Source organism: Ambystoma mexicanum, chromosome 4q (genome assembly GCF_040938575.1).
Source record: "Ambystoma mexicanum isolate Mex_15411 chromosome 4q, UKY_AmexF1_1, whole genome shotgun sequence".
Lineage (NCBI taxonomy): Eukaryota > Metazoa > Chordata > Amphibia > Caudata > Ambystomatidae > Ambystoma > Ambystoma mexicanum.
Genome location: NC_090928.1, coordinates 828439401 through 828455882, shown reverse-complemented (window position 1 = coordinate 828455882; position 16482 = coordinate 828439401).

Sequence of the window (16482 nt, the reverse complement as noted above, 5' to 3'; positions counted from 1 at the left end):
CATCAAATAAGCGTTTATAAGATTTCCTGGTAATCTCTGCTTTGGAGTAATGGTACTATCATTACATTCAAACCATCCACATTTCTTTTTTATATATGCAGTGTAGTGCCCTGAATTGGTTGTGGCTCCTGCGTGGTAGATTATACCTATTGTTGTGAAGGTTTTCTTACCAAGTGATATTTGACCATGTGTGAATCCAGTCACCTTGCAGTTGTTTTTGGTACCATTTGCATTGTAACTTAGAAGCATTAGTATTATGTATTTACTATGTGTTTGTATTACTAACGTGGAGCGATTATCTGAATTGCAAGTAGAGCATAATCTACCATGGTTTGCATTTTGTACAAGTCGCTGAAATGGAATGGATTCACAATTTGGTATTGATATATATATGAAGCGTTCATTGGGGAGTTCTTCTTGTGTCACATTGTTGCAGAGAGTGCATGTATGTTTCCACATGTATGAAATCTGAAAGATTTCATTTATAGGTATGTTTTTGTTTTCCAGTACTTGTAGTAAGTACATTAGAAATTCTTGTGAATCTTCCTGTGAATTTATAGTGAATTTCACCATTCCAGCACAGTAGTCCAATTGTTGTCTTATTCCAAAAACACTATACGTGTTGTCAGGATTGTTTGCTGCATTTCTGTGAAGTACTAACATTTGCAAATACAATGGGTCTGTACTGTGTAAGTAAATGTTGTCAACAATTGGTGGTAATTGAAATAGAATATTCATTGCTACATTTGCGTAGCAACTTACACCAACTATATTTGAGAATTTAAATGGTCCAGGTAGTTCTGTATCTAACTGCTTTTTTTGGAGTTTGTCTTCCTTCTTTAAAAAAGTACTTGGTTTACTTTCCCTAATTGATTCTTTTTTGCTTGTGGTACTTGATGAAGTATTAGTTTCTTTTACTCTCTTTGGAGGATTTGCAGTGACATCCTGTTGTATTTCTGTTTGATTTATTTTTCTTTTATAACATTTTACTTTTTGTGGAACAGAATATGTGTTTAGGTGGGGAGTGTATAGTGAGCGAAGTCTATTTTATTCTAAAATGCAAGGAATATCAGTGTTTATTTTACTTGCATCAAAGTTGATTAGAAATAGACTGTCAAGTGTACATAAGCGTGATAGTGCTACATAGCTCATGCCTTCTTTAAAGACTGTGTTACCAATATCTATCATTGCTTTGTCTAAGGTAAGACCTTGTGATTTATGAATCGTGACTGCATATGCAAGAGTTAGAAAAAATTGTTCTCTGCGTACATACATAGCTTTGAAGAGAAGGAATCTAGCTGTTGAGCGTCCTATCCTTTTTACTTCTGAAAGTTTGTCAAAGAGTATATTGACAAACTGAATTTTGTTGTCGCGTCGCGTGGGTATGTTTGAAAGCCAACAACTGTACCCAGTGCTCCATTACCTAGTCCTTGGTCCATGTCAAGGTTAAGTTTAAGCATTACTCTGCAATTTAAGGATAATTTTAATATCTTAAGCCTGCTGTGTTTGAGATTGATTTTTCTAAACTATTTAGTCTTGTTGTGGCTTGGTCACACATGGGTAGTGTCATACCATGTACACCTAGTTTGTCTGTGGCGCTAATTTCCATGATTGGTTGCATTTCTTTACTTAGCATGATTTCATTGAATTTGAAACAGCTTGCAAGAGTTGGCATTGAGGCCATACAATTGACATTTTTGTGGGCTAATTGTTACATAACATCTGTAGCACATGCATTATCACCATAAAGTGCTTTAATGTGCCGGGTTTTCAATATTGCTTCTGCTTCTTTAGAAAGTATACAACTCTGATGCTTTTTAAAATGTTGGCATAAGTGAGATCTGCAGATTGCTGCATGTTTTCTCTTAATTCTCTGTATTGGAAATGTTGCCAAAGGTTGACATTTCCAATGCTGCCAACATTTGTACGGCAGAGTTTGTGTCCTAATGTTTTAAATATAGGCTCACCTTTTACTGGTGTTAATTGAAGCAGATCTCCAAAAACAATAATTTGTTTTCCTGCAAAGAGCTCTACATAGTCTGTTTTGAGTACTTCTTGTAGTCTGAGGTGAATCAAAGCTAACATCAGGTTGGAGACCATGCTCACTTCATCTATTAGTAGCATTTTCATTTGTTTCAATACTCTGCGTAATTCCATTGCAGCTTCTGCAGAAAGTTTGTAATAGTCTAATTTGTTCTGGTGTTCTACTGGTAATAGTAGTAATCGGTGTAATGTAACACCACCTATGTTGTAGGCAGCTAAACCTGGGGGGGCAGTGACAACAGCTGACAGTTTGTTGTTTGTCAATTTTTGAAGGAACTTACTAATAATTTTGATTAGGAATGTTTTGCCAGAACCAGCTTCACCACTGACGTACAGTAGTATAGGTTTATAATTATGGCAGGACTTTTCTTTATTTTCATGTTTTACACCATGTGCAATTTGTTTTGTTACTTCTTGAAAATGCTTCTTTGCTCATTGTTTAGTTTTGATTGTAGTATAGTTAAGTCTTCCTTATCTTCATACTGACACATGATGTTTTCTACTTCTATCATAACTAATTCTGCCTCATTTATTATTAGTGGTTCTCCCAGTGGTTTTTGGCTTCCTGTTACAGAAGGTTGACTACTGTCAGGAGTGTCCTTATCTAGTTGGGCTTGGAGTTCTTCTTCGTGTTGCTGTTCATTGTGCAACATTTTTTGTACTGTGTAAAGTTTACATCAGTTATAGTGCTTTCATTTGCTTTGAAAGCATCCTCATATGAGTCATAGTTATCTAATAATTGTTCTTCTTTCCTCCATGGTTTGAAGAGTTGTAGCAGGGACATGTATTATACTTCTTTATGTTGAGGAGTCTTTAATGACAATTTGATATGACTAATTAAATTTGGTTTAGTGAGTTTAACTAAACTGCCTTCACAGTTTGTCACTCTATATTTACCTTTTTTTCATCAGGTTTCATATTATTTTTGTATGTGTAGTTTTGGGCTATGTGGTATAGACACATGTTTTCCAAAGTATTACTTCTGTTTGGGTAGTATGTGTCCAATAAATTGTTTTTTAAAATGTCTTGGCTGTTGGGATCATGTTTGGCTATTGTTTCTATATTTTCATATGATTTTAGAACTCTTTTTCTAGATTTAGCTGGACCAAGACTTAGCCATACTATATTTTCAGATTTACCATACAATGCAGTACCAGTTAAACAATCAGCTGCTTCATATGATCCACATTCTCTATGGGTGAGCATTTTTATGCCCAAGCTGTATAATTTCTGAGATACTGTTTTATCTGATGACAGGTCATTCCAGAGGTCTTGGAGCTCTGTCTTTTCTGCTTTAGTTAAGTATGCTGTGACATATCGTGCAACTGCAGTAGAATTGTCTCCAATGTACTGCACATCTATGTTTGCATTCCATAAGTGGGCAATGATTGCATTATAATCATTGATATATTTTTCTTCTTCTTTTCTTTTTATGTAATATGTATTTTTAGGTGACTTACCTTTAACACTATGTCTAACTGAAGACATGAGGTTGTTCACTGACCTGTATTTGTAACTGGTCTAGGGAAACCAAATCGGCATTTGATGTAGTATTTCCCTTTGTTTTTGTATTTGCGACGACAATATTTTCCACATTTGTGTCTTTGAAATTGTAAAATTTGAGCATGAAGATCCCTATTTGTGGCTTCTGATGGAATTTCACAAGTGACATATTTTTCAATAAACTGTAAAACAGTGGCATCACTGTCTTGACCAAATTTAGGAGCATCTTTAATCCATAAAAGCATGTGTATATGTGGTGCTCCTCTGGCTTGGTATTCTTTTCTCCAAAAGAAGTGTTACACTTCTCCAAGGGGAGGAAGAGTTTTATTACAAATTAAATGTAGCATAGCAATGAAGCGATGGTGAAAATATCTTGAAACATTAACAGGATCCAAAGAACAAAGTTCTCCAGGTGTTAGTATATCTATGTTTGTTTTGTTTTTATTTGATATGCATAAGAAATCATGTAAATCTTCCCATGCATATTCTGCACAACTTAATGTAACAAACCAAGTGGGTGGGCCAAGGTTTCTGATCATACAACATACATCTCCATGACGTTGAAACCAGTACTCTTTAGTACCACGCATATTTGCTAATAGATTTGTAATATTTGATTGTAAAACCTCATCCTTTTGTTGCACTTTTTCTAATAATTGTGTAGCTGTCATATTTTGAAAGTGTGATCCTGATTTTAATATGTGTGCAACTCTGTAACATAAAGTTGCTAGTTCACTTTCAAAAAGTAGGTGGAATATGTATTGCACATTTTGTCTAAATCTGGGATCTTCAGAATACATCCGTAATGAGCGGTATTCTGAAGCTGATATTTGAATAGGTCTATCATCATACCTTCCTCCTTTGCCAGTAGGAAAGAGTAGAGGAAAACCACGTGCTTCTATACTTTTTTCCCATATGCTGATTGGTGATCCTTTTGTTTGACGCATTTGGTAAGTTTCCAGTACATCTTCTACGGTGTCATTACAGTGCAAAGGATGAATTGTATAATGGTCTAAAGTATTTGATATTGTAGCAGGTTCTATTAGCTCAAATTGACCAGCTTCTTGTGTTTCTTGAATTATTTCAGTTGTATCTTTCAAGTTTTCTTCAATATTAATTTCTTTGTAATATTCATTATTCTCTTTAAGATATTGGAAGGCTTGTCTAACTTTATATAAATCTACCAACTGTTGCCATATTTTTTTGTCTTTTGTAGGTACTCCATTTACTAAGATATTTAAAGATTGCTGCATTGGACGTTGCACTCCTAGAGTATGCACATTTTCTTTTAGATCTAATGGTAAATAAACTACTCTTCCACAAATGCCTTTCACCAATTCAGAGGGAGGTAATTTAGCTGTTTTTGGTTGAATGCGTATTATTGCTTGAAATGGGTGTACTGTTTGAATTATGATGCTCTCATATAAATTAAGTTGTTGCAGGGGTTTTGGTACTGGGTATAATTCCAAATTATTTGTGATAGCACGTGAAGGAGTTTGGTTGTTGTCAAGTTTTGTAGTGCAGTAACTGCAAAGTATTATGGGCTCAGTTATTTCATATTTGTTTTCTGCTACAAGGTAGAGAGCTAATTCAAACCATTTAGAATCTTCATTGTCTTCTATTTTGTATGATAGGTCTACAATTTTTGTGTTACTTTTAAAAAAGTTCTACGGCAACATACACATACATGGTTTGGTACTTCAGCTGATGTACTTTTAAATTTTAGTATTTCTTTTTTGTATGTGTTTAGCAAAAGGTTGCCATATGCAGAATTGTTGCTTAATTGGTTTAAAGCTATTTCATTCTGTAAATGGCTTTCACTTCCAAAATATTTTTTCCGGTTATAGTGAATTTCTTCAAGTAGGTCTTTTGCTGTACCATGTAGAAGGATGTTATTTAACTTTGCTAGTGCTAAAGCAGGACGTTTAGCATAGTACAGTTTATAGACTAGATTTCTTATAGTTGAATGATGTGTTGATCTCCTTTTGATATCATGGACAGTGGTTTTACAAGTAGGTCCTGTAATGCAGGCCAATGAATGTCCTTGTAGTCCTGTGTACTTTTGCACTGGACAGGTATCCATATTTTGCATTAATTTAATTTTGATTTTGTCTTTGCTGTTTACATATTTATTGAGGAATTGGCATAAAGATTTGAAACATTGTTTGGGAATGTTACACATTGACATGCATGGCCATTTGTACACTAGACGTTCTGATTCAGTTGAATGGAGGGGTAATTCTAAGTTTTCAGGGCATATTTTTGTATCCTTGTATCTTGTTCCATTATGGTATTATTCACTTTTTCATAACTTCGACCACTGCTATGTATGGCAATTGTATTTGTTTGCTTTTGTTTGTACGCTTCTTCATTAAAATATGGTTCTGTGCTCGTAGTGTGATTCCATTTACCTCCACAGATACTTAAGAAGTTCTTTCTGTTGACATTTCGCTTATTGAGAAGTCTTTTTAGTTATTAGTTTTGTTAGTGGTTTCATTTTGTTTAACAGTAAAATAAATAACTTTCTTTTCAGAAGAATTGCACTGTCCATCTACGCTTCTAAGAGTAATTTCCTACGATAGGTTTTAAGCATTGAACCTGATTTCTCTCCTGTTTTTATAAGATTTTGAAGGACTTTGTGACGGTACATTTTGGCTAAAATACTTTTCTTGGTATGCTTACTTTGCACTATATTAAAATTTGAAGAAATAGTTTTATCTGTAGTGATAGCTGATTTTCTGTTAATTGTTTTTTGGTTTGTTTTACATTTTGATAAAGGAGGCAACATTTGTTTACTTGAAACCTCTTGTTTTTCACTAAATGACTGTATTAGCTGTTTTGTTTCAACTATTTTTACAAATTCTGCTAGAGATGGATGCTTATGTTGGACACTTTTATTTTCATTTGCTCTACTTTTGCGTTGCTTTCTACGGACTTGACTTTTGGTAGGCATTCTTTATGGTCTGTTGAAAAAAATAAAGAAGATATGGGTTGGGGTGTTCTGGAATGTATGTTTGCTGTGTGCATTAGTGTTTGAGTAAGATGATAAAGATGTATGTAATGGTGTGTGATTGTGCATTGGGAACTACAACTAGTAGGGATAGGTATTCTTGAATTTATGTGTTACTAAACTGGGGTTCAGATGACAAAAAAAAAGTAAGCTAGTGGTGTGGAAAAGTACAAATAGTAAATCTAATGTATACAATTAAAACAGTTGTTTGTTCTATAATATGAACATTGTAGCGGTTCAGTTGGGTAATTTGTGTGTCCAAAAATAGGAATTTGTGGGCCATTCTGGCTGTAAATCGCTGTGTAAGACATGGAGATTTTTGGACAAAATGGTACACAATCTCTATTTTTAGGCACCAAAATAGCTTGTATTAATGTTATAGTATGTTTGATTAATAATACAAATATTATGGTGATATTCTACTTACCTTTTTTCTTAAATTAACAGGTAACTTCTAAGTTCTTCTTTGTTCTTCGAATTTGGCTGCTTCTTTTAAGGAGACTGGTCTTCACTGCAATTCTAAAAGCTTCAAATTAGTAACTTTGTTTGTATATAGTGCTGTTTTTAATTTAGATATTGATTTTTTAATTGAAATCCTCAGTGCCTTCTTTAAAACCATTAAACTAATTTATTTACATAAGATACATTGCATCAGTTCAGTACATATGATATGTTCTTAATGAACAAATTGTATTGAATGACTAACTGTAGCAAAAATAGATATCTTTACTATGTCTTGTGAAATTTATAATATACCAGTGAATACCACTATTTCTGTAAGTAAGCTGTTCTAGGTAATAGCGCCTCAATGTCATGTCTAAATTAAAGTTATTAAGTAAATAAATAAATAAAAACAAAAAAATATGAAATTGTATAAGTATTTTTTTAAGATTTAAACATAGATTGTGCTTGCATGCAATTTTGTTTGAATATAAGTAGTCTATATATTTCATTTAAAATGTTTTAGTTTAACATGATTTGAGTGTGTGTGTATAAAGAAAGTAAATAGTATAAAGGTTTATAAGTGATAGTTGATTTTAGGAAATTGAAAAAAATACAGTAAATTCATTTTACAGATTACACAAGCTAAAAGTCTGTTTGAAAATGTGTTCATCTACTGTACAGAAAATATGCATACCTGAAGTTTGTGTTCATGCATATGGATATGCATGGAGCTGCAAGTAGAAATCTTGGAGACTTGTACAGTATTTCTGGTAGATGGTGCTTGCCAATGATATGACACTTGTACTCAGAGAGATTCACAGTACATTTGCAGTCCTGATCTATGATGATGCAGTTAGATCTAGAGGTCTTGAATGTGATTGGTGCATGGTCATGTGATTTTTTAGCTACATCCAATGAGGGAATGGCAGAGAGAGTGAAGTGGAAATGGTAGAAGGGCTGTTCATGTTACGATATGTCCACGGACATGGCGGTAGTTCGCGGACATCGGGAAATTTTGGGTTCAGAAGTCATGCAAATGAGAATAAGCACTGAAAAGGATTGGTCAGGAAAGTTTAGTGGGTGTGTTGTGCCAGGAGAGAGTTTCTCAGATACTCTTTTTGCTGAGCGAACAAAAGATAGCTATGGCTGTGTGTTTCAGAAAACAGATTGTTTGGATTTTGGGAGATTCGTGGATACATTGGTTGAAGGTGCATGCAGAAAGCTGTGAAGTAGCTGTAGATCTTGGATTCCCACATGTGGAAGTACACTGGCATGGAGTACGTGGAATGAAGTGGTTGGACTTGCTACCTCTATGTGCTACTTTGGAGACAGAGCAACATCCAGACATAATTGTAATTCATTGTGGAGGGAACAGTTTAGGACATGTGACTGGAATTTTTTTGCAATTTTCAATGAAAGAAGGACTTGGGAAGGTTATGGACATGTTTCCTCAAGTGATATTTTCACGGATTGCACAGAGACAAATGTGGCTTCGTTTTTCTTCATTTGGTCCACAAATGGAAAAAGCAAGGCGCAATGTTAATAAGGCTGTTTGTGCCTTTCTAAGAGATTTTGGCATGTCCTCTTTTCACAATGAAAATATTATGTTTCATAGTACATACATTTTTCGCAGAGATGGAGTCCATCTTACTTATGCTGGCAATCAGATTTTTCTGAGAAATGTACAAAATGCATTGCAACCTTTTTTGGAATTACAACAACCATTTTGAAGTAGGTGTTAAGCATTTATAATTTTTGACTTACAAACACCACCCAAAGGCTTTTTTCAGAGCCACCACTTCTTCCCAGAGAAAATTGCAATGTTTGTGATGGGGTAGCAACCCAATTTTTTAAATGTTTGCGAACTGTCTGCGGACTTCTAAAAAATACAAAGGGCCCTGCTTCATTTATTTTCACTTCTATTTTTTAACTGTGAAAGGCGGCTCTGAAAAGAGCCTTATTTTTTTTTTATTTTTGATATTTTGTATTTTTTTTGGTTTTTTATACACGACACACTAGGAGAGGAGGGGAAAGGAAGGTAAAGGGGGGGACACCAACCACAGGGATACGAAAGGGCGAGCTGAGAGAGGAAGATGTAGAGTGGGTTTTATTTGGGAAGTGAGCAGATCTTCTCGTGCTCTGAGACGATAGTCTCAAAAGCACAACAAAGTCGCTCCCCCCTGCAGAGTACTGTGTCACAGTACACACATACAACTGTGACCCTCGAAAGGTAAGGGTCATCAGCATTGTGTATGGCCTGTGAGGCAGCTTGAGGAAGACGCTGTCCCACAGAGGTGGTCCTTGTGGTGACAGGATCAGAAACAGAGGATGAAGTAGAGGAAATCAACCTGCTACATTCTTCGCAAGGTACAACACTGCGAATAGCCCCAGAGTGAAATTACCTCAGGTGTCGCTTCATAGTAGTGGTCCCAAAGCTGTACTTACCGTGCTTCCCGCGACTGAGTATCATTTTGCACTCATTGCAGGTAACATGGTTCGCACGAGCCTTAGGAACATTACCATGAATGGTAAATAACCGCCACACCCAAGACTCACGCCTATTGCGGGTAGTAGGGTTTTCCTCTACCTCATTCTCATCATCCTCTTCTTCCTCCTCCGCATCCTCATTCCTGTTCCCCTCTTCAGGCCCTTGGGGAGGTGGTGGTGGTGGAGGGGGTGGGGGTGGTGCTGAAGCAGGTGCAGCACCAGGTGGCAGTTCTGCAGCCAGGGATGCCATCTCGATGGTGTAATCAGCAAGTTGCTGGAGAAATAGCTGTGCTCTGAAGAATAGCCAGAAACACAATGAGAATAAGCTCTAGGGCGTGGTCATTTATAGGGGTGCTTGTGCGCAGTTTGCGGACATGCGTGCTGTCCGCGGACAGATCGAACACAAAAACAAGTTTGAAAAGTTTCAAAAGGTATGTATAAACTCAGGATTACTATGTGGGACTTGTGCCATGATGAGATTTTATTGAAAAATATTATGGATTAATTGAAAATGTACTTTTAATTTGTTCGGGGACCCGAACAGTGTCCACATTCAGAACACGCGATCAGCGTGGGCGCGGTCATATGATCCGTTCGCGAACAAGTCCACGAAGGAAGCGCATGTCCGCAGGACACCAAATGCACAGAGATTGGCTAGCGCATGCGCGTTGATGTTCTACGGACACTGTTCGGGTCCTGAACTAATTAAAATTGCGTCACACATGAAAGGACACGTTCAATATCGTTTATGTACGAACATTTCAGGACACCAATTGTGTTCTTAGAACATTTTCAACTTGCTAGCGAACAGTACGGACAGGTATTTTGTTCTTTAGGCACTATATATTTTTTTTTTTACGAACATTTCAGGACACCGCGTGTGTTCTTAGAATAGTTTCATCTTGCTAGCAAACAGTACGAACAGGTATAGTGTTCTTCAGGACACCTCCATTTTCGTTTATTTACGAACATTTCAGAACACCTGCACTGTCCGCGGACACCTACATTGTTTTTTTAAAAAAAACAAAACTATTTACAACACAATATAAAAATTAAACTTTATTTAACATATATTAATAATTTATGACAGAGAAGGTGAGGCAGAAACAGAAACAAAAACAGTTTCACTATCTTGTGACATTTCTTCATGTGGGAAATGTTCCTCTAGCAAATCCAGAGTACTAGACATTTCTGTGAGAGAAAAAAAAAGATAATATATATTTTTATCTAATACAGAAAGTTTATAAATATATGAATAAAATTAAGTACACTTACTATTTCAGGTAAGATATGTCCTATGTACTCAGCGGGTCTGCTCTTGTTCTCAGTTCTGTTGTGTTTGTGAGGTAATTATGTTGGAAGCCAATTTATTTTCTTGTGGTATATTCCATTTTAGAACATAGTGCATTTAAATGAATGCTTAGTGTGTTATACATATGGGTTACATTTTTTATGTATTAGTACATATAATGTGTTTGTGTGCTTTTTTTTAAATTTGTTAAATGTTCCTATGTTATGATATAACAATCAAACATACCCCCCCAGAGTTTTTTAGGTAGTGGTACTGTTCTTCGAACATGTCCGCGAACATTAAATGAGTTCGCGGACATCAAGTACAGTAGAAGAGATTCAGTCAGTTCCATATGTTATGTATATAAAGTGAAAGTCATTATTGTTAAGTTGCACTACTAAAAACCTACGAAATTCAATGAAAAAACTTTGTTAAAGGGACGTTATGGTTAAGTTGCGCTACTAAAAACCTATGAAATTCAGTGACAAAACTTTGTTAAAGGGACATTATGGTTACACGTAAAACAGAACACCCCCTGAAATTCAACAGTTATGGTAAGCCAAGCAACCATAACTCGCACCACCACCATGCACTGCTAAGACTAACATCCAGGACATCAAATATGACATTAGAAATGTCATTGATGACATCACTGATGACATCACATGCCTGGGTCCCTCTTTTTTCTTTTACTGACATATGTAGGCCACATGGTTTTCTTCAGTAACTGTCAGGAACTAAAAATTCAAAAGGTACTATATTAGTAGACTTATCCTTCAAATATGTTCTTACAATAATTCCCTTAGGGTCCACTCACAGCATATGAAACATATAGATAGGGAAAGACCCAGGATTGAAAGACAGCAATGCTTTCTATGCATGAAGATAATCAGTAAGGTTATCAACACTTTCTTATAGTTCTGCTGTTTTTTTTATTATTGTACTTTCCCTGGATATGCTCATATTTGTATACTTTGTACTCACACTACTTTCCTTACGGTCCAGTGACATCATGTGATACTTATACATAGAGGAAGTAGCAGCTTTGAAGCAGAGCAATCATTTCTGTGCATGAGGATAATCAGTTAGGTTACGAACATTGTTTGGTAGTACTGCTGCTTTCTTGCTTACTTCACTTTCCCTGTAAATTTTCATATTTGTATGCGTTGTATGTTTTGTTGTCACTTTGTGTTTTGTCTGTAATAATGCAATTATGTTGTTAGGGGGATTTATTAGCTACTTATTACATGTTTCACAGTACGCAAAACTCTAATAAGAAAGCATTTATCATTTCAGTATTCAACATGGCAAGATTATGAATATTGCACCTCCATCATGTATGCTGCACACAATGCCTATTTTTCTTCATGAGTAGCTTAGTATACTGGAAAGAAATTCATAATAGAATGCTATTTATATCAATGCATTGCTTAATGCACTATGTACCTCATGATATGTATTCCAATGATCCGTGACACTTTTTGTCAACATTATAATAAGAATCCCTTGTACAGACTGTTCATGAAAAGTAAATGCACATGTGATGTCATCAGTGATGACATCAATGAGATTTGTGTTGTCATCTTTGATGTTCTGGGTGTTAGTCTTAGCATTTGCATTTAATATATTTCACAGAAAAATCTGATTGCCAGCATAAGTAAGACGTACTCCATCTCTGGGAAACAAAATGTGTGCATTACAAAACATAATATTTTCATTGTGAAAAGAGGACATGCCAACATCTCTCAAAAAGGCACAAACAGCCTTGTTGACATTGTGCCTCGCTTTCTCCATTTGTGAACCAAATGAAGAAAAATGCAACCACATTTGTCTCTGCACAATACGAGAAAGAAAAACTTGGGACTTTGGAAACATGTCCATGACTTTCCCAAGTCCTTCTTTCATTGCAAATTGCAAAGAGATTCCAGAGACATGTCCTAACTGTTCCCCCCACAATGAATAATAATAATGTCTGGATGACACTGTGTCACCAAAGTAGTACAAAGAGGTACCAAATCCAGCCACTTCATTCTACGCACTCCATTCCAGTGCACTTCCAAATGAGGGAACCCAAGATGTGCAGCCACTCCACAGCGATCTGCATACACCTCCAACCAATTTATCCATGAATCTCCCAAAATCCAGACAATCTGCTTTCTGAAACACACAGCCATAGCTATCTACTCTCCTCTCAGTAAAAGGACTTTCTGACAAAGTCTCTCCTTACACATCACACCCAGTAAAACTTATTGACCAATCCTTTGCTCTGCTAAGTCTCATTTGCATGCCTCTCCACCTCAAAATCCCTGTATGTAATATGCGCTGTCCGTGGACAACCGTGGTGTCCGTGGACAAATCGAAAAAACTGAGTAGGGAACGAAAATTTAAACAGTGTGCCCTATTTCCCCTTTGAGGTTGGCTCTGAAAAGAGTGTTTCTTTTTGCAGATGCTTCAGAAACACCTTTTATTTTCTATTTGTTTTTTTTTCTTATTATTTTCCTCCAAAAATCTTCACATTAGCTTCTCCAAAGCAACCCTTACGTTCCAAAACAGCGTGGCATTTCCCATAAAAGATAAAGGGAACAATAATTACAGTTGAATAGGTTCAAAGACAGACTTATGTTCAGATTATACTCCTAAAACTTGTCACCTTCTGTATGTATATAAACAGGAAACACTCTCTCATACTCTTTTTTTGGAATTAATCTTGTTTTTTTATATATTCAAAATAGTGTAAATAAACATAAAACACATTTCACGAGATATGACATCATACAGTATTCAAACCGAAAAATACAGACTAAAAATTATATATTTACAACACACGGAACCAAAGCATTTTTTGGCACACCTGCCAATTTGTGTGTGTAAGACAAGCTCAAAATCAATCACGGTATGTCAAAAAAAACACATATTGTAGTGTACATCTCAACAATTCAACATTTATAACATCACCTGGGGATACTGAAGACAAAGAATTCTGTTTGAAACAAGCAGAAATTACTGCACTGAAATTAGGAGTAGTGCATCTACACCAAGGTGTTTCAGCCGTTTTTAATGACAATTTGATATGATTAATTAAGCTTGGTTTGGTAAGTTTCACTAAGCTGCCTTCACAATTTGTCATTCTGTATCTACCTTTGTTTTCATCTGGTTTTATATTATTTTTGTATGTGGTTTCCAAAGTGGTACTCCTTTTTGGGTAGTATGTGTCTAGTAAATTGTTTCTCAAAATGTCTTGGCTGTTGGGATCATTTTTGGCTATTGTTTCTATGTCGTCATATGATTTTTAAAACTATTTTTCTAGATTTATCAGGACCAAGACTCAGCCATACTATATTTGCAGATTTTCTATACAAAGCAGTACCAGTTAAACGGTCTGCAGCTTCATAGGAGCCACATTCTCTCTGAGAGAACATTTTTATGCCTAAACTGCACAATTTCTGAGAGTGTTTTGTCTTATGATAGGTCATCCCAGAGGTCTTGAAGCTCTGTTTTTTTCTGCTTTGGTTAAGTAGGCTGTAACATATCATGCAACTGCAGTGAAATTGTCTGCAATGTACTGCACATCTATGTTTGCATTCCATAAGAAGGCAATGATGCATTGTAATCATTGATATATTTTGCTTCTTCTGTTCCTTTTATGTAATATGTGTTCTTAGGTGATTTACCTTTAACACTATGTCTAACAGAAGACATTAAGTTGTTTACTTGACCTGTTGATGTAACTGGTCTAGGGAAACCAAAGTGGCATTTGGTGTAGTATTTCCCTTTGTTTTTATATTTGCGATGACAATATTTCCCACATTTGTGTCTTTGAAATTGTAAAATGTGTGCATGAAGATCACTATTTGTTGCTTCTGAAGGAATTTCACAAGTGACATATTTTTCGATAAACTGTAAAACAGTGGCATCACTGTCTTGACCAAATTTAGGAGCATCTTCAATCCATAAAAGCATGTGGATATGTGGTGCCCCTCTGGCTTGGTATTCTTTTCTCCATAAGAAGTGTTGCACTTCTTAGAGGGGGGAACAGTTTTATTACAAATAAAGTGTAGCATAGCAATGAAGCGATGATGGAAATATCTTGAAATGTTAACAGGATCTAGAGAGCAAAGTTCTCCAGGTGTTAGTACATCTATGTTTGTTTTGTTTTTGTTTGAAATGCGTAGGAAATCATGTAAATCTTCCCATGCATATTCTGCACAATGTAATGTAACAAACCAAGTGGGTGGGCCAAGGTTTCTTATCATACAACATACATCTCTGTGGCGTCGGAACCAATACTCTTTAGTACCACGCATGTTTGCTAAGATTTGTAATGCTTGATTGTAAAACCTCATCTTTTTCTTGCACTTTTTGTAGTAATTGCGTAGCTGACATTTTGAAAATGGGTACCTGATTTCAATTTATGTGCAACTCCATAACATAGAGTTGCTAGTTCACTTTCAAAGAGTAGGTGGAATATGTATTCCACATTTTGTCTAAATCTGGGATCTTCAGAATACATTTGTAATGAGCGGTATTCTGATGCTGACATCTGAGTGGGTCTATCATCGTACCTTCCTCCTTTCCCAGTAGGAAAGAGTAGAGGAAAAGCATGTGCTTCTATACTTTTTTCCCATATGCTGATTGGTGATCCTTTGGTTTGTCGCATTTGGTACGTTTCTAGTGCATCATCTATGGTGTCTTTAGAGTGTAATGAATGAATTGTATAATGGTCTAAAATATTGGATACTGTAGGAGGATTTAGAAGTTCAAATTGACCAGTTTCTGGTGACTCTTGAATTATTTCAGTGGTTTCCCTCAGGTTTTCTTCAATATTAATGTCTTTGTAGTATTCATTATTGTCTTTTAGATATTGTAAGGCTTGTCTAACTTTATGTAAGTCTACGATTTGTCGACAATTTTTTTGTCTTTTGTAGGTACACCATTTACTAAGACAATTAAAGATTGCTCTATTCGACGTTGCACTCCTAGAGTGTGTACATTTTCATTTATATCTGATGGTAAATAAATTACTTTGCCATGAATGCCTTTCACTAATTCTGAGGGAGGTAATTTTGCTGTTTTTGGTTGAAGGTATATTATTGCTTGAAATGGATGCACTGTTTGAATTATGATGCTCTCATATAAATTGAGTTGTTGCAAGGGTTTTGGTAGTGGGAATAATTCCAAGTTATTTGTCATAGCACGTGAAGGAGTTTGGTTGTTGTCAAGTTTTGCAGTGCAGTAACTGCAAAGTATTAAGGCGTCATTTATTTCATATTTTTTGTTTCTGCTATAAGGTAGAGAGCTAATTCAAACCATTTGGAATCTTCATTGTCTTCTATTTTGTATGTTATGTCTACAGTTTTTGTGCTACTTTTATAAAAAGTTCTGCAGCAACTCCTCAACATAAAGAACTATATTACATGTCCCTGCTACAACTTTTAAAACCATGGAGAAAAGAAGAAGAGTTACTAGATATCTATGACTCCTATGAAGACGCTTTCAAAGCAAATTAAAGCACTATAACCAATGTAAACTTTATACATTACAAAACAATGTTGCACAATGAATAGCAACACAAAGAAGAACTCCAGGCCCAACTAAATAAGGACACTCCTGACAGTAGTCAACCTTGCGTAACAGGAAGCCAAGAACCACTGGGACAGCCACTAATAGCAAATGAGGCAGAATTAGCTATGACAGAAGTAGAAAA